Below are 16138 nucleotides of genomic sequence, written 5' to 3'. Positions count from 1 at the left end.
TACAAAAAGTAACCAAAGAAAAAAAGACAAAAACTGCCTATATGTCTTAATTTTTATCTCTTCATTTTTTTTGTTCAATTTTCTTGCTCTACGTTTCTTACTCAATGGAATGGAAGCTTCAGATTAGGCCCAATAAAAAAAAAGCCCAATTAAAAAAAATCATATTTACAAAGAGTATTCTGAGAAATAAATAAATAAAATCATACACACACATTAAAGTATACTTGGCATACATTTACAGAAAGGCCCTGTGTCCTACAGAAGGTGCCTTTTTAATTTTTTTCACCCCTGCCATCCAAACAGCCTGAGTCCGCGGCACACTTGATCCAGGTAATTAAGACCTTCAGGATCACGTGAACATTCTAGACTCAGGTGTGTTAAATCTGAAATCTTTAGCGTGGTAGAGCCCCAGGAACAGGAGTCAGTCGCCCTGTACCTATGTTAAGAAAATAAAAAATAATGCATTTTTTCTTTATTTATTAGCATGAAGAAACAATATCCTCCTTCAGAAAAATGAAATAACTTTTAAGTGAGTATTTAATCTGTATATGGTTTACTGTAAGTGTTTTATATGAAGAGTAAACACAGTGTAGCCTTGTAAAAATTTGTGACATCATGGACTGAACGGAGTAAAAAATAAAGGAAAGATGGAAAAGCTTACAGCACCTGGTATTCCCAGGCGGTCTCCCATCCAAGTACTAACCAGGCCCGACCCTGCTTAGCTTCCGAGATCAGACGAGATCGGGCGTTCTCAGGGTGGTATGGCCGTAAGCGAAAGATCAACTCCCAACAAGCCTATTTATAAGTCACTCACAGACCTGAGTCTTTTCACTGTCATTTACTGCTCTTGACAAAAGTAAAGCAGCTCTACGGACTAATACAAAGATCTTGCCTCAAAATAAAAGCTCCTTTTAACTTTCACTACAAAAAGTAAACAAAGAAAAAAAGACAAAAACTCCCTATATGTCTTAATTTTTATCTCTTCATTTTTTTTGTTCAATTTTCTTGCTCTACGTTTCTTACTCAATGGAATGGAAGCTTCAGATTAGGCCCAATAAAAAAAAAAAGCCCAATTAAAAAAAATCATATTTACAAAGAGTATTCTGAGAAATAAATAAATAAAATCATACACACACATTAAAGTATACTTGGCATACATTTACAGAAAGGCCCTGTGTCCTACAGAAGGTGCCTTTTTAATTTTTTTCACCCCTGCCATCCAAACAGCCTGAGTCCGCGGCACACTTGATCCAGGTAATTAAGACCTTCAGGATCACGTGAACATTCTAGACTCAGGTGTGTTAAATCTGAAATCTTTAGCGTGGTAGAGCCCCAGGAACAGGAGTCAGTCGCCCTGTACCTATGTTAAGAAAATAAAAAATAATGCATTTTTTCTTTATTTATTAGCATGAAGAAACAATATCCTCCTTCAGAAAAATGAAATAACTTTTAAGTGAGTATTTAATCTGTATATGGTTTACTGTAAGTGTTTTATATGAAGAGTAAACACAGTGTAGCCTTTTAAAAATTTGTGAAATCATGGACTGAACGGAGTAAAAAATAAAGGAAAGATGGAAAAGCTTACAGCACCTGGTATTCCCAGGCGGTCTCCCATCCAAGTACTAACCAGGCCCGACCCTGCTTAGCTTCCGAGATCAGACGAGATCGGGCGTTCTCAGGGTGGTATGGCCGTAAGCGAAAGATCAACTCCCAACAAGCCTATTTATAAGTCACTCACAGACCTGAGTCTTTTCACTGTCATTTACTGCTCTTGACAAAAGTAAAGCAGCTCTACGGACTAATACAAAGATCTTGCCTCAAAATAAAAGCTCCTTTTAACTTTCACTACAAAAAGTAACCAAAGAAAAAAAGACAAAAACTGCCTATATGTCTTAATTTTTATCTCTTCATTTTTTTTGTTCAATTTTCTTGCTCTACGTTTCTTACTCAATGGAATGGAAGCTTCAGATTAGGCCCAATAAAAAAAAAGCCCAATTAAAAAAAATCATATTTACAAAGAGTATTCTGAGAAATAAATTAATAAAATCATACACACACATTAAAGTATACTTGGCATACATTTACAGAAAGGCCCTGTGTCCTACAGAAGGTGCCTTTTTAATTTTTTTCACCCCTGCCATCCAAACAGCCTGAGTCCGCGGCACACTTGATCCAGGTAATTAAGACCTTCAGGATCACGAGAACATTCTAGACTCAGGTGTGTTAAATCTGAAATCTTTAGCGTGGTAGAGCCCCAGGAACAGGAGTCAGTCGCCCTGTACCTATGTTAAGAAAATAAAAAATAATGCATTTTTTCTTTATTTATTAGCATGAAGAAACAATATCCTCCTTCAGAAAAATGAAATAACTTTTAAGTGAGTATTTAATCTGTATATGGTTTACTGTAAGTGTTTTATATGAAGAGTAAACACAGTGTAGCCTTGTAAAAATTTGTGACATCATGGACTGAACGGAGTAAAAAATAAAGGAAAGATGGAAAAGCTTACAGCACCTGGTATTCCCAGGCGGTCTCCCATCCAAGTACTAACCAGGCCCGACCCTGCTTAGCTTCCGAGATCAGACGAGATCGGGCGTTCTCAGGGTGGTATGGCCGTAAGCGAAAGATCAACTCCCAACAAGCCTATTTATAAGTCACTCACAGACCTGAGTCTTTTCACTGTCATTTACTGCTCTTGACAAAAGTAAAGCAGCTCTACGGACTAATACAAAGATCTTGCCTCAAAATAAAAGCTCCTTTTAACTTTCACTACAAAAAGTAACCAAAGAAAAAAAGACAAAAACTCCCTATATGTCTTAATTTTTATCTCTTCATTTTTTTGTTCAATTTTCTTGCTCTACGTTTCTTAATCAATGGAATGGAAGCTTCAGATTAGGCCCAATAAAAAAAAAGCCCAATTTAAAAAAAAATCATATTTACAAAGAATATTCTGAGAAATAAATAAATAAAATCATACACACACATTAAAGTATACTTGGCATACATTTACAGAAAGGCCCTGTGTCCTACAGAAGGTGCCTTTTTAATTTTTTTCACCCCTGCCATCCAAACAGCCTGAGTCCGCGGCACACTTGATCCAGGTAATTAAGACCTTCAGGATCACGTGAACATTCTAGACTCAGGTGTGTTAAATCTGAGATCTTTAGCGTGGTAGAGCCCCAGGAACAGGAGTCAGTCGCCCTGTACCTATGTTAAGAAAATAAAAAATAATGCATTTTTTCTTCATTTATTAGCATGAAGAAACAATATCCTCCTTCAGAAAAATGAAATAACTTTTAAGTGAGTATTTAATCTGTATATGGTTTACTGTAAGTGTTTTATATGAAGAGTAAACACAGTGTAGCCTTGTAAAAATTTGTGACATCATGGACTGAACGGAGTAAAAAATAAAGGAAAGATGGAAAAGCTTACAGAACCTGGTATTCCCAGGCGGTCTCCCATCCAAGTACTAACCAGGCCCGACCCTGCTTAGCTTCCGAGATCAGACGAGATCGGGCGTTCTCAGGGTGGTATGGCCGTAAGCGAAAGATCAACTCCCAACAAGCCTATTTATAAGTCACTCACAGACCTGAATCTTTTCACTGTCATTTACTGCTCTTGACAAAAGTAAAGCAGCTACGGACTAATACAAAGATCTTGCCTCAAAATAAAAGCTCCTTTTAACTTTCACTACAAAAAGTAACCAAAGAAAAAAAGACAAAAACTCCCTATATGTCTTAATTTTTATCTCTTCATTTTTTTTGTTCAATTTTCTTGCTCTACGTTTCTTACTCAATGGAATGGAAGCTTCAGATTAGGCCCAATAAAAAAAAAGCCCAATTAAAAAAAAAATCATATTTACAAAGAATATTCTGAGAAATAAATAAATAAAATCATACACACACATTAAAGTATACTTGGCATACATTTACAGAAAGGCCCTGTGTCCTACAGAAGGTGCCTTTTTAAATTTTTTCACCCCTGCCATCCAAACAGCCTGAGTCCGCGGCACACTTGATCCAGGTAATTAAGACCTTCAGGATCACGTGAACATTCTAGACTCAGGTGTGTTAAATCTGAAATCTTTAGCGTGGTAGAGCCCCAGGAACAGGAGTCAGTCGCCCTGTACCTATGTTAAGAAAATAAAAAATAATGCATTTTTTCTTTATTTATTAGCATGAAGAAACAATATCCTCCTTCAGAAAAATGAAATAACTTTTAAGTGAGTATTTAATCTGTATATGGTTTACTGTAAGTGTTTTATATGAAGAGTAAACACAGTGTAGCCTTGTAAAAATTTGTGACATCATGGACTGAACGGAGTAAAAAATAAAGGAAAGATGGAAAAGCTTACAGCACCTGGTATTCCCAGGCGGTCTCCCATCCAAGTACTAACCAGGCCCGACCCTGCTTAGCTTCCGAGATCAGACGAGATCGGGCGTTCTCAGGGTGGTATGGCCGTAAGCGAAAGATCAACTCCCAACAAGCCTATTTATAAGTCACTCACAGACCTGAGTCTTTTCACTGTCATTTACTGCTCTTGACAAAAGTAAAGCAGCTCTACGGACTAATACAAAGATCTTGCCTCAAAATAAAAGCTCCTTTTAACTTTCACTACAAAAAGTAACCAAAGAAAAAAAGACAAAAACTCCCTATATGTCTTAATTTTTATCTCTTCATTTTTTTGTTCAATTTTCTTGCTCTACGTTTCTTAATCAATGGAATGGAAGCTTCAGATTAGGCCCAATAAAAAAAAAGCCCAATTTAAAAAAAATCATATTTACAAAGAATATTCTGAGAAATAAATAAATAAAATCATACACACACATTAAAGTATACTTGGCATACATTTACAGAAAGGCCCTGTGTCCTACAGAAGGTGCCTTTTTAATTTTTTTCACCCCTGCCATCCAAACAGCCTGAGTCCGCGGCACACTTGATCCAGGTAATTAAGACCTTCAGGATCACGTGAACATTCTAGACTCAGGTGTGTTAAATCTGAGATCTTTAGCGTGGTAGAGCCCCAGGAACAGGAGTCAGTCGCCCTGTACCTATGTTAAGAAAATAAAAAATAATGCATTTTTTCTTCATTTATTAGCATGAAGAAACAATATCCTCCTTCAGAAAAATGAAATAACTTTTAAGTGAGTATTTAATCTGTATATGGTTTACTGTAAGTGTTTTATATGAAGAGTAAACACAGTGTAGCCTTGTAAAAATTTGTGACATCATGGACTGAACGGAGTAAAAAATAAAGGAAAGATGGAAAAGCTTACAGAACCTGGTATTCCCAGGCGGTCTCCCATCCAAGTACTAACCAGGCCCGACCCTGCTTAGCTTCCGAGATCAGACGAGATCGGGCGTTCTCAGGGTGGTATGGCCGTAAGCGAAAGATCAACTCCCAACAAGCCTATTTATAAGTCACTCACAGACCTGAGTCTTTTCACTGTCATTTACTGCTCTTGACAAAAGTAAAGCAGCTCTACGGACTAATACAAAGATCTTGCCTCAAAATAAAAGCTCCTTTTAACTTTCACTACAAAAAGTAACCAAAGAAAAAAAGACAAAAACTGCCTATATGTCTTAATTTTTATCTCTTCATTTTTTTTGTTCAATTTTCTTGCTCTACGTTTCTTACTCAATGGAATGGAAGCTTCAGATTAGGCCCAATAAAAAAAAAGCCCAATTAAAAAAAATCATATTTACAAAGAGTATTCTGAGAAATAAATAAATGAAATCATACACACACATTAAAGTATACTTGGCATACATTTACAGAAAGGCCCTGTGTCCTACAGAAGGTGCCTTTTTAATTTTTTTCACCCCTGCCATCCAAACAGCCTGAGTCCGCGGCACACTTGATCCAGGTAATTAAGACCTTCAGGATCACGTGAACATTCTAGACTCAGGTGTGTTAAATCTGAAATCTTTAGCGTGGTAGAGCCCCAGGAACAGGAGTCAGTCGCCCTGTACCTATGTTAAGAAAATAAAAAATAATGCATTTTTTCTTTATTTATTAGCATGAAGAAACAATATCCTCCTTCAGAAAAATGAAATAACTTTTAAGTGAGTATTTAATCTGTATATGGTTTACTGTAAGTGTTTTATATGAAGAGTAAACACAGTGTAGCCTTGTAAAAATTTGTGACATCATGGACTGAACGGAGTAAAAAATAAAGGAAAGATGGAAAAGCTTACAGCACCTGGTATTCCCAGGCGGTCTCCCATCCAAGTACTAACCAGGCCCGACCCTGCTTAGCTTCCGAGATCAGACGAGATCGGGCGTTCTCAGGGTGGTATGGCCGTAAGCGAAAGATCAACTCCCAACAAGCCTATTTATAAGTCACTCACAGACCTGAGTCTTTTCACTGTCATTTACTGCTCTTGACAAAAGTAAAGCAGCTCTACGGACTAATACAAAGATCTTGCCTCAAAATAAAAGCTCCTTTTAACTTTCACTACAAAAAGTAAACAAAGAAAAAAAGACAAAAACTCCCTATATGTCTTAATTTTTATCTCTTCATTTTTTTTGTTCAATTTTCTTGCTCTACGTTTCTTACTCAATGGAATGGAAGCTTCAGATTAGGCCCAATAAAAAAAAAAGCCCAATTAAAAAAAAATCATATTTACAAAGAGTATTCTGAGAAATAAATAAATAAAATCATACACACACATTAAAGTATACTTGGCATACATTTACAGAAAGGCCCTGTGTCCTACAGAAGGTGCCTTTTTAATTTTTTTCACCCCTGCCATCCAAACAGCCTGAGTCCGCGGCACACTTGATCCAGGTAATTAAGACCTTCAGGATCACGTGAACATTCTAGACTCAGGTGTGTTAAATCTGAAATCTTTAGCGTGGTAGAGCCCCAGGAACAGGAGTCAGTCGCCCTGTACCTATGTTAAGAAAATAAAAAATAATGCATTTTTTCTTTATTTATTAGCATGAAGAAACAATATCCTCCTTCAGAAAAATGAAATAACTTTTAAGTGAGTATTTAATCTGTATATGGTTTACTGTAAGTGTTTTATATGAAGAGTAAACACAGTGTAGCCTTTTAAAAATTTGTGAAATCATGGACTGAACGGAGTAAAAAATAAAGGAAAGATGGAAAAGCTTACAGCACCTGGTATTCCCAGGCGGTCTCCCATCCAAGTACTAACCAGGCCCGACCCTGCTTAGCTTCCGAGATCAGACGAGATCGGGCGTTCTCAGGGTGGTATGGCCGTAAGCGAAAGATCAACTCCCAACAAGCCTATTTATAAGTCACTCACAGACCTGAGTCTTTTCACTGTCATTTACTGCTCTTGACAAAAGTAAAGCAGCTCTACGGACTAATACAAAGATCTTGCCTCAAAATAAAAGCTCCTTTTAACTTTCACTACAAAAAGTAACCAAAGAAAAAAAGACAAAAACTGCCTATATGTCTTAATTTTTATCTCTTCATTTTTTTTGTTCAATTTTCTTGCTCTACGTTTCTTACTCAATGGAATGGAAGCTTCAGATTAGGCCCAATAAAAAAAAAGCCCAATTAAAAAAAATCATATTTACAAAGAGTATTCTGAGAAATAAATAAATAAAATCATACACACACATTAAAGTATACTTGGCATACATTTACAGAAAGGCCCTGTGTCCTACAGAAGGTGCCTTTTTAATTTTTTTCACCCCTGCCATCCAAACAGCCTGAGTCCGCGGCACACTTGATCCAGGTAATTAAGACCTTCAGGATCACGTGAACATTCTAGACTCAGGTGTGTTAAATCTGAAATCTTTAGCGTGGTAGAGCCCCAGGAACAGGAGTCAGTCGCCCTGTACCTATGTTAAGAAAATAAAAAATAATGCATTTTTTCTTTATTTATTAGCATGAAGAAACAATATCCTCCTTCAGAAAAATGAAATAACTTTTAAGTGAGTATTTAATCTGTATATGGTTTACTGTAAGTGTTTTATATGAAGAGTAAACACAGTGTAGCCTTGTAAAAATTTGTGACATCATGGACTGAACGGAGTAAAAAATAAAGGAAAGATGGAAAAGCTTACAGCACCTGGTATTCCCAGGCGGTCTCCCATCCAAGTACTAACCAGGCCCGACCCTGCTTAGCTTCCGAGATCAGACGAGATCGGGCGTTCTCAGGGTGGTATGGCCGTAAGCGAAAGATCAACTCCCAACAAGCCTATTTATAAGTCACTCACAGACCTGAGTCTTTTCACTGTCATTTACTGCTCTTGACAAAAGTAAAGCAGCTCTACGGACTAATACAAAGATCTTGCCTCAAAATAAAAGCTCCTTTTAACTTTCACTACAAAAAGTAAACAAAGAAAAAAAGACAAAAACTCCCTATATGTCTTAATTTTTATCTCTTCATTTTTTTTGTTCAATTTTCTTGCTCTACGTTTCTTACTCAATGGAATGGAAGCTTCAGATTAGGCCCAATAAAAAAAAAAGCCCAATTAAAAAAAATCATATTTACAAAGAGTATTCTGAGAAATAAATAAATAAAATCATACACACACATTAAAGTATACTTGGCATACATTTACAGAAAGGCCCTGTGTCCTACAGAAGGTGCCTTTTTAATTTTTTTCACCCCTGCCATCCAAACAGCCTGAGTCCGCGGCACACTTGATCCAGGTAATTAAGACCTTCAGGATCACGTGAACATTCTAGACTCAGGTGTGTTAAATCTGAAATCTTTAGCGTGGTAGAGCCCCAGGAACAGGAGTCAGTCGCCCTGTACCTATGTTAAGAAAATAAAAAATAATGCATTTTTTCTTTATTTATTAGCATGAAGAAACAATATCCTCCTTCAGAAAAATGAAATAACTTTTAAGTGAGTATTTAATCTGTATATGGTTTACTGTAAGTGTTTTATATGAAGAGTAAACACAGTGTAGCCTTTTAAAAATTTGTGAAATCATGGACTGAACGGAGTAAAAAATAAAGGAAAGATGGAAAAGCTTACAGCACCTGGTATTCCCAGGCGGTCTCCCATCCAAGTACTAACCAGGCCCGACCCTGCTTAGCTTCCGAGATCAGACGAGATCGGGCGTTCTCAGGGTGGTATGGCCGTAAGCGAAAGATCAACTCCCAACAAGCCTATTTATAAGTCACTCACAGACCTGAGTCTTTTCACTGTCATTTACTGCTCTTGACAAAAGTAAAGCAGCTCTACGGACTAATACAAAGATCTTGCCTCAAAATAAAAGCTCCTTTTAACTTTCACTACAAAAAGTAACCAAAGAAAAAAAGACAAAAACTGCCTATATGTCTTAATTTTTATCTCTTCATTTTTTTTGTTCAATTTTCTTGCTCTACGTTTCTTACTCAATGGAATGGAAGCTTCAGATTAGGCCCAATAAAAAAAAAGCCCAATTAAAAAAAATCATATTTACAAAGAGTATTCTGAGAAATAAATTAATAAAATCATACACACACATTAAAGTATACTTGGCATACATTTACAGAAAGGCCCTGTGTCCTACAGAAGGTGCCTTTTTAATTTTTTTCACCCCTGCCATCCAAACAGCCTGAGTCCGCGGCACACTTGATCCAGGTAATTAAGACCTTCAGGATCACGAGAACATTCTAGACTCAGGTGTGTTAAATCTGAAATCTTTAGCGTGGTAGAGCCCCAGGAACAGGAGTCAGTCGCCCTGTACCTATGTTAAGAAAATAAAAAATAATGCATTTTTTCTTTATTTATTAGCATGAAGAAACAATATCCTCCTTCAGAAAAATGAAATAACTTTTAAGTGAGTATTTAATCTGTATATGGTTTACTGTAAGTGTTTTATATGAAGAGTAAACACAGTGTAGCCTTGTAAAAATTTGTGACATCATGGACTGAACGGAGTAAAAAATAAAGGAAAGATGGAAAAGCTTACAGCACCTGGTATTCCCAGGCGGTCTCCCATCCAAGTACTAACCAGGCCCGACCCTGCTTAGCTTCCGAGATCAGACGAGATCGGGCGTTCTCAGGGTGGTATGGCCGTAAGCGAAAGATCAACTCCCAACAAGCCTATTTATAAGTCACTCACAGACCTGAGTCTTTTCACTGTCATTTACTGCTCTTGACAAAAGTAAAGCAGCTCTACGGACTAATACAAAGATCTTGCCTCAAAATAAAAGCTCCTTTTAACTTTCACTACAAAAAGTAACCAAAGAAAAAAAGACAAAAACTCCCTATATGTCTTAATTTTTATCTCTTCATTTTTTTGTTCAATTTTCTTGCTCTACGTTTCTTAATCAATGGAATGGAAGCTTCAGATTAGGCCCAATAAAAAAAAAGCCCAATTTAAAAAAAAATCATATTTACAAAGAATATTCTGAGAAATAAATAAATAAAATCATACACACACATTAAAGTATACTTGGCATACATTTACAGAAAGGCCCTGTGTCCTACAGAAGGTGCCTTTTTAATTTTTTTCACCCCTGCCATCCAAACAGCCTGAGTCCGCGGCACACTTGATCCAGGTAATTAAGACCTTCAGGATCACGTGAACATTCTAGACTCAGGTGTGTTAAATCTGAGATCTTTAGCGTGGTAGAGCCCCAGGAACAGGAGTCAGTCGCCCTGTACCTATGTTAAGAAAATAAAAAATAATGCATTTTTTCTTCATTTATTAGCATGAAGAAACAATATCCTCCTTCAGAAAAATGAAATAACTTTTAAGTGAGTATTTAATCTGTATATGGTTTACTGTAAGTGTTTTATATGAAGAGTAAACACAGTGTAGCCTTGTAAAAATTTGTGACATCATGGACTGAACGGAGTAAAAAATAAAGGAAAGATGGAAAAGCTTACAGAACCTGGTATTCCCAGGCGGTCTCCCATCCAAGTACTAACCAGGCCCGACCCTGCTTAGCTTCCGAGATCAGACGAGATCGGGCGTTCTCAGGGTGGTATGGCCGTAAGCGAAAGATCAACTCCCAACAAGCCTATTTATAAGTCACTCACAGACCTGAATCTTTTCACTGTCATTTACTGCTCTTGACAAAAGTAAAGCAGCTACGGACTAATACAAAGATCTTGCCTCAAAATAAAAGCTCCTTTTAACTTTCACTACAAAAAGTAACCAAAGAAAAAAAGACAAAAACTCCCTATATGTCTTAATTTTTATCTCTTCATTTTTTTTGTTCAATTTTCTTGCTCTACGTTTCTTACTCAATGGAATGGAAGCTTCAGATTAGGCCCAATAAAAAAAAAGCCCAATTAAAAAAAAAATCATATTTACAAAGAATATTCTGAGAAATAAATAAATAAAATCATACACACACATTAAAGTATACTTGGCATACATTTACAGAAAGGCCCTGTGTCCTACAGAAGGTGCCTTTTTAAATTTTTTCACCCCTGCCATCCAAACAGCCTGAGTCCGCGGCACACTTGATCCAGGTAATTAAGACCTTCAGGATCACGTGAACATTCTAGACTCAGGTGTGTTAAATCTGAAATCTTTAGCGTGGTAGAGCCCCAGGAACAGGAGTCAGTCGCCCTGTACCTATGTTAAGAAAATAAAAAATAATGCATTTTTTCTTTATTTATTAGCATGAAGAAACAATATCCTCCTTCAGAAAAATGAAATAACTTTTAAGTGAGTATTTAATCTGTATATGGTTTACTGTAAGTGTTTTATATGAAGAGTAAACACAGTGTAGCCTTGTAAAAATTTGTGACATCATGGACTGAACGGAGTAAAAAATAAAGGAAAGATGGAAAAGCTTACAGCACCTGGTATTCCCAGGCGGTCTCCCATCCAAGTACTAACCAGGCCCGACCCTGCTTAGCTTCCGAGATCAGACGAGATCGGGCGTTCTCAGGGTGGTATGGCCGTAAGCGAAAGATCAACTCCCAACAAGCCTATTTATAAGTCACTCACAGACCTGAGTCTTTTCACTGTCATTTACTGCTCTTGACAAAAGTAAAGCAGCTCTACGGACTAATACAAAGATCTTGCCTCAAAATAAAAGCTCCTTTTAACTTTCACTACAAAAAGTAACCAAAGAAAAAAAGACAAAAACTCCCTATATGTCTTAATTTTTATCTCTTCATTTTTTTGTTCAATTTTCTTGCTCTACGTTTCTTAATCAATGGAATGGAAGCTTCAGATTAGGCCCAATAAAAAAAAAGCCCAATTTAAAAAAAAATCATATTTACAAAGAATATTCTGAGAAATAAATAAATAAAATCATACACACACATTAAAGTATACTTGGCATACATTTACAGAAAGGCCCTGTGTCCTACAGAAGGTGCCTTTTTAATTTTTTTCACCCCTGCCATCCAAACAGCCTGAGTCCGCGGCACACTTGATCCAGGTAATTAAGACCTTCAGGATCACGTGAACATTCTAGACTCAGGTGTGTTAAATCTGAGATCTTTAGCGTGGTAGAGCCCCAGGAACAGGAGTCAGTCGCCCTGTACCTATGTTAAGAAAATAAAAAATAATGCATTTTTTCTTCATTTATTAGCATGAAGAAACAATATCCTCCTTCAGAAAAATGAAATAACTTTTAAGTGAGTATTTAATCTGTATATGGTTTACTGTAAGTGTTTTATATGAAGAGTAAACACAGTGTAGCCTTGTAAAAATTTGTGACATCATGGACTGAACGGAGTAAAAAATAAAGGAAAGATGGAAAAGCTTACAGAACCTGGTATTCCCAGGCGGTCTCCCATCCAAGTACTAACCAGGCCCGACCCTGCTTAGCTTCCGAGATCAGACGAGATCGGGCGTTCTCAGGGTGGTATGGCCGTAAGCGAAAGATCAACTCCCAACAAGCCTATTTATAAGTCACTCACAGACCTGAGTCTTTTCACTGTCATTTACTGCTCTTGACAAAAGTAAAGCAGCTACGGACTAATACAAAGATCTTGCCTCAAAATAAAAGCTCCTTTTAACTTTCACTACAAAAAGTAACCAAAGAAAAAAAGACAAAAACTCCCTATATGTCTTAATTTTTATCTCTTCATTTTTTTTGTTCAATTTTCTTGCTCTACGTTTCTTACTCAATGGAATGGAAGCTTCAGATTAGGCCCAATAAAAAAAAAAGCCCAATTAAAAAAAAAATCATATTTACAAAGAATATTCTGAGAAATAAATAAATAAAATCATACACACACATTAAAGTATACTTGGCATACATTTACAGAAAGGCCCTGTGTCCTACAGAAGGTGCCTTTTTAAATTTTTTCACCCCTGCCATCCAAACAGCCTGAGTCCGCGGCACACTTGATCCAGGTAATTAAGACCTTCAGGATCACGTGAACATTCTAGACTCAGGTGTGTTAAATCTGAAATCTTTAGCGTGGTAGAGCCCCAGGAACAGGAGTCAGTCGCCCTGTACCTATGTTAAGAAAATAAAAAATAATGCATTTTTTCTTTATTTATTAGCATGAAGAAACAATATCCTCCTTCAGAAAAATGAAATAACTTTTAAGTGAGTATTTAATCTGTATATGGTTTACTGTAAGTGTTTTATATGAAGAGTAAACACAGTGTAGCCTTGTAAAAATTTGTGACATCATGGACTGAACGGAGTAAAAAATAAAGGAAAGATGGAAAAGCTTACAGCACCTGGTATTCCCAGGCGGTCTCCCATCCAAGTACTAACCAGGCCCGACCCTGCTTAGCTTCCGAGATCAGACGAGATCGGGCGTTCTCAGGGTGGTATGGCCGTAAGCGAAAGATCAACTCCCAACAAGCCTATTTATAAGTCACTCACAGACCTGAGTCTTTTCACTGTCATTTACTGCTCTTGACAAAAGTAAAGCAGCTCTACGGACTAATACAAAGATCTTGCCTCAAAATAAAAGCTCCTTTTAACTTTCACTACAAAAAGTAACCAAAGAAAAAAAGACAAAAACTCCCTATATGTCTTAATTTTTATCTCTTCATTTTTTTGTTCAATTTTCTTGCTCTACGTTTCTTAATCAATGGAATGGAAGCTTCAGATTAGGCCCAATAAAAAAAAGCCCAATTTAAAAAAAAAATCATATTTACAAAGAATATTCTGAGAAATAAATAAATAAAATCATACACACACATTAAAGTATACTTGGCATACATTTACAGAAAGGCCCTGTGTCCTACAGAAGGTGCATTTTTAATTTTTTTCACCCCTGCCATCCAAACAGCCTGAGTCCGCGGCACACTTGATCCAGGTAATTAGGACCTTCAGGATCACGTGAACATTCTAGACTCAGGTGTGTTAAATCTGAAATCTTTAGCGTGGTAGAGCCCCAGGAACAGGAGTCAGTCGCCCTGTACCTATGTTAAGAAAATAAAAATAATGCATTTTTTCTTTATTTATTAGCATGAAGAAACAATATCCTCCTTCAGAAAAATGAAATAACTTTTAAGTGAGTATTTAATCTGTATATGGTTTACTGTAAGTGTTTTATATGAAGAGTAAACACAGTGTAGCCTTTTAAAAATTTGTGAAATCATGGACTGAACGGAGTAAAAAATAAAGGAAAGATGGAAAAGCTTACAGCACCTGGTATTCCCAGGCGGTCTCCCATCCAAGTACTAACCAGGCCCGACCCTGCTTAGCTTCCGAGATCAGACGAGATCGGGCGTTCTCAGGGTGGTATGGCCGTAAGCGAAAGATCAACTCCCAACAAGCCTATTTATAAGTCACTCACAGACCTGAGTCTTTTCACTGTCATTTACTGCTCTTGACAAAAGTAAAGCAGCTCTACGGACTAATACAAAGATCTTGCCTCAAAATAAAAGCTCCTTTTAACTTTCACTACAAAAAGTAACCAAAGAAAAAAAGACAAAAACTGCCTATATGTCTTAATTTTTATCTCTTCATTTTTTTTGTTCAATTTTCTTGCTCTACGTTTCTTACTCAATGGAATGGAAGCTTCAGATTAGGCCCAATAAAAAAAAAGCCCAATTAAAAAAAATCATATTTACAAAGAGTATTCTGAGAAATAAATAAATGAAATCATACACACACATTAAAGTATACTTGGCATACATTTACAGAAAGGCCCTGTGTCCTACAGAAGGTGCCTTTTTAATTTTTTTCACCCCTGCCATCCAAACAGCCTGAGTCCGCGGCACACTTGATCCAGGTAATTAAGACCTTCAGGATCACGTGAACATTCTAGACTCAGGTGTGTTAAATCTGAAATCTTTAGCGTGGTAGAGCCCCAGGAACAGGAGTCAGTCGCCCTGTACCTATGTTAAGAAAATAAAAAATAATGCATTTTTTCTTTATTTATTAGCATGAAGAAACAATATCCTCCTTCAGAAAAATGAAATAACTTTTAAGTGAGTATTTAATCTGTATATGGTTTACTGTAAGTGTTTTATATGAAGAGTAAACACAGTGTAGCCTTGTAAAAATTTGTGACATCATGGACTGAACGGAGTAAAAAATAAAGGAAAGATGGAAAAGCTTACAGCACCTGGTATTCCCAGGCGGTCTCCCATCCAAGTACTAACCAGGCCCGACCCTGCTTAGCTTCCGAGATCAGACGAGATCGGGCGTTCTCAGGGTGGTATGGCCGTAAGCGAAAGATCAACTCCCAACAAGCCTATTTATAAGTCACTCACAGACCTGAGTCTTTTCACTGTCATTTACTGCTCTTGACAAAAGTAAAGCAGCTCTACGGACTAATACAAAGATCTTGCCTCAAAATAAAAGCTCCTTTTAACTTTCACTACAAAAAGTAAACAAAGAAAAAAAGACAAAAACTCCCTATATGTCTTAATTTTTATCTCTTCATTTTTTTTGTTCAATTTTCTTGCTCTACGTTTCTTACTCAATGGAATGGAAGCTTCAGATTAGGCGCAATAAAAAAAAAAGCCCAATTAAAAAAAAATCATATTTACAAAGAGTATTCTGAGAAATAAATAAATAAAATCATACACACACATTAAAGTATACTTGGCATACATTTACAGAAAGGCCCTGTGTCCTACAGAAGGTGCCTTTTTAATTTTTTTCACCCCTGCCATCCAAACAGCCTGAGTCCGCGGCACACTTGATCCAGGTAATTAAGACCTTCAGGATCACGTGAACATTCTAGACTCAGGTGTGTTAAATCTGAAATCTTTAGCGTGGTAGAGCCCCAGGAACAGGAGTCAGTCGCCCTGTACCTATGTTAAGAAAATAA

General features: G+C 36.8%; 17 non-coding genes across 17 annotated transcripts; all 17 read right to left on the bottom strand.

The window, feature by feature from the left end:
• Positions 1-654: 654 nt before the first annotated feature.
• LOC125782910 (5S ribosomal RNA) lies at positions 655-773 on the bottom strand. Its single transcript, XR_007425648.1, has one exon. It is a non-coding gene; the product is annotated as a 5S ribosomal RNA (ribosomal RNA).
• Positions 774-1578: 805 nt separating this feature from the next.
• LOC125782909 (5S ribosomal RNA) lies at positions 1579-1697 on the bottom strand. The gene has a single exon (XR_007425647.1). It is a non-coding gene; the product is annotated as a 5S ribosomal RNA (ribosomal RNA).
• Positions 1698-2500: 803 nt separating this feature from the next.
• Positions 2501-2619, bottom strand: LOC125782908 (5S ribosomal RNA). The gene has a single exon (XR_007425646.1). It is a non-coding gene; the product is annotated as a 5S ribosomal RNA (ribosomal RNA).
• An 804-nt stretch (positions 2620-3423) lies between these two features.
• Positions 3424-3542, bottom strand: LOC125783167 (5S ribosomal RNA). Its single transcript, XR_007425901.1, has one exon. It is a non-coding gene; the product is annotated as a 5S ribosomal RNA (ribosomal RNA).
• An 803-nt stretch (positions 3543-4345) lies between these two features.
• On the bottom strand, positions 4346-4464 carry LOC125782907 (5S ribosomal RNA). The gene has a single exon (XR_007425645.1). It is a non-coding gene; the product is annotated as a 5S ribosomal RNA (ribosomal RNA).
• An 803-nt stretch (positions 4465-5267) lies between these two features.
• Positions 5268-5386, bottom strand: LOC125783166 (5S ribosomal RNA). Its single transcript, XR_007425900.1, has one exon. It is a non-coding gene; the product is annotated as a 5S ribosomal RNA (ribosomal RNA).
• An 803-nt stretch (positions 5387-6189) lies between these two features.
• LOC125782906 (5S ribosomal RNA) lies at positions 6190-6308 on the bottom strand. The gene has a single exon (XR_007425644.1). It is a non-coding gene; the product is annotated as a 5S ribosomal RNA (ribosomal RNA).
• Positions 6309-7113: 805 nt separating this feature from the next.
• LOC125782905 (5S ribosomal RNA) lies at positions 7114-7232 on the bottom strand. The gene has a single exon (XR_007425643.1). It is a non-coding gene; the product is annotated as a 5S ribosomal RNA (ribosomal RNA).
• Positions 7233-8035: 803 nt separating this feature from the next.
• LOC125782904 (5S ribosomal RNA) lies at positions 8036-8154 on the bottom strand. The gene has a single exon (XR_007425642.1). It is a non-coding gene; the product is annotated as a 5S ribosomal RNA (ribosomal RNA).
• Positions 8155-8958: 804 nt separating this feature from the next.
• On the bottom strand, positions 8959-9077 carry LOC125782902 (5S ribosomal RNA). Its single transcript, XR_007425640.1, has one exon. It is a non-coding gene; the product is annotated as a 5S ribosomal RNA (ribosomal RNA).
• An 803-nt stretch (positions 9078-9880) lies between these two features.
• On the bottom strand, positions 9881-9999 carry LOC125782901 (5S ribosomal RNA). The gene has a single exon (XR_007425639.1). It is a non-coding gene; the product is annotated as a 5S ribosomal RNA (ribosomal RNA).
• Positions 10000-10803: 804 nt separating this feature from the next.
• Positions 10804-10922, bottom strand: LOC125783165 (5S ribosomal RNA). The gene has a single exon (XR_007425899.1). It is a non-coding gene; the product is annotated as a 5S ribosomal RNA (ribosomal RNA).
• An 803-nt stretch (positions 10923-11725) lies between these two features.
• Positions 11726-11844, bottom strand: LOC125782900 (5S ribosomal RNA). The gene has a single exon (XR_007425638.1). It is a non-coding gene; the product is annotated as a 5S ribosomal RNA (ribosomal RNA).
• An 804-nt stretch (positions 11845-12648) lies between these two features.
• On the bottom strand, positions 12649-12767 carry LOC125783163 (5S ribosomal RNA). The gene has a single exon (XR_007425898.1). It is a non-coding gene; the product is annotated as a 5S ribosomal RNA (ribosomal RNA).
• An 804-nt stretch (positions 12768-13571) lies between these two features.
• LOC125782899 (5S ribosomal RNA) lies at positions 13572-13690 on the bottom strand. Its single transcript, XR_007425637.1, has one exon. It is a non-coding gene; the product is annotated as a 5S ribosomal RNA (ribosomal RNA).
• An 803-nt stretch (positions 13691-14493) lies between these two features.
• LOC125782898 (5S ribosomal RNA) lies at positions 14494-14612 on the bottom strand. Its single transcript, XR_007425636.1, has one exon. It is a non-coding gene; the product is annotated as a 5S ribosomal RNA (ribosomal RNA).
• Positions 14613-15415: 803 nt separating this feature from the next.
• Positions 15416-15534, bottom strand: LOC125782897 (5S ribosomal RNA). Its single transcript, XR_007425635.1, has one exon. It is a non-coding gene; the product is annotated as a 5S ribosomal RNA (ribosomal RNA).
• Positions 15535-16138: the final 604 nt, after the last annotated feature.

Source organism: Astyanax mexicanus, chromosome 18 (genome assembly GCF_023375975.1).
Source record: "Astyanax mexicanus isolate ESR-SI-001 chromosome 18, AstMex3_surface, whole genome shotgun sequence".
Classification (NCBI taxonomy): Eukaryota; Metazoa; Chordata; class Actinopteri; order Characiformes; family Acestrorhamphidae; genus Astyanax; species Astyanax mexicanus.
This window is presented reverse-complemented; position numbering and strand designations above follow the sequence as displayed.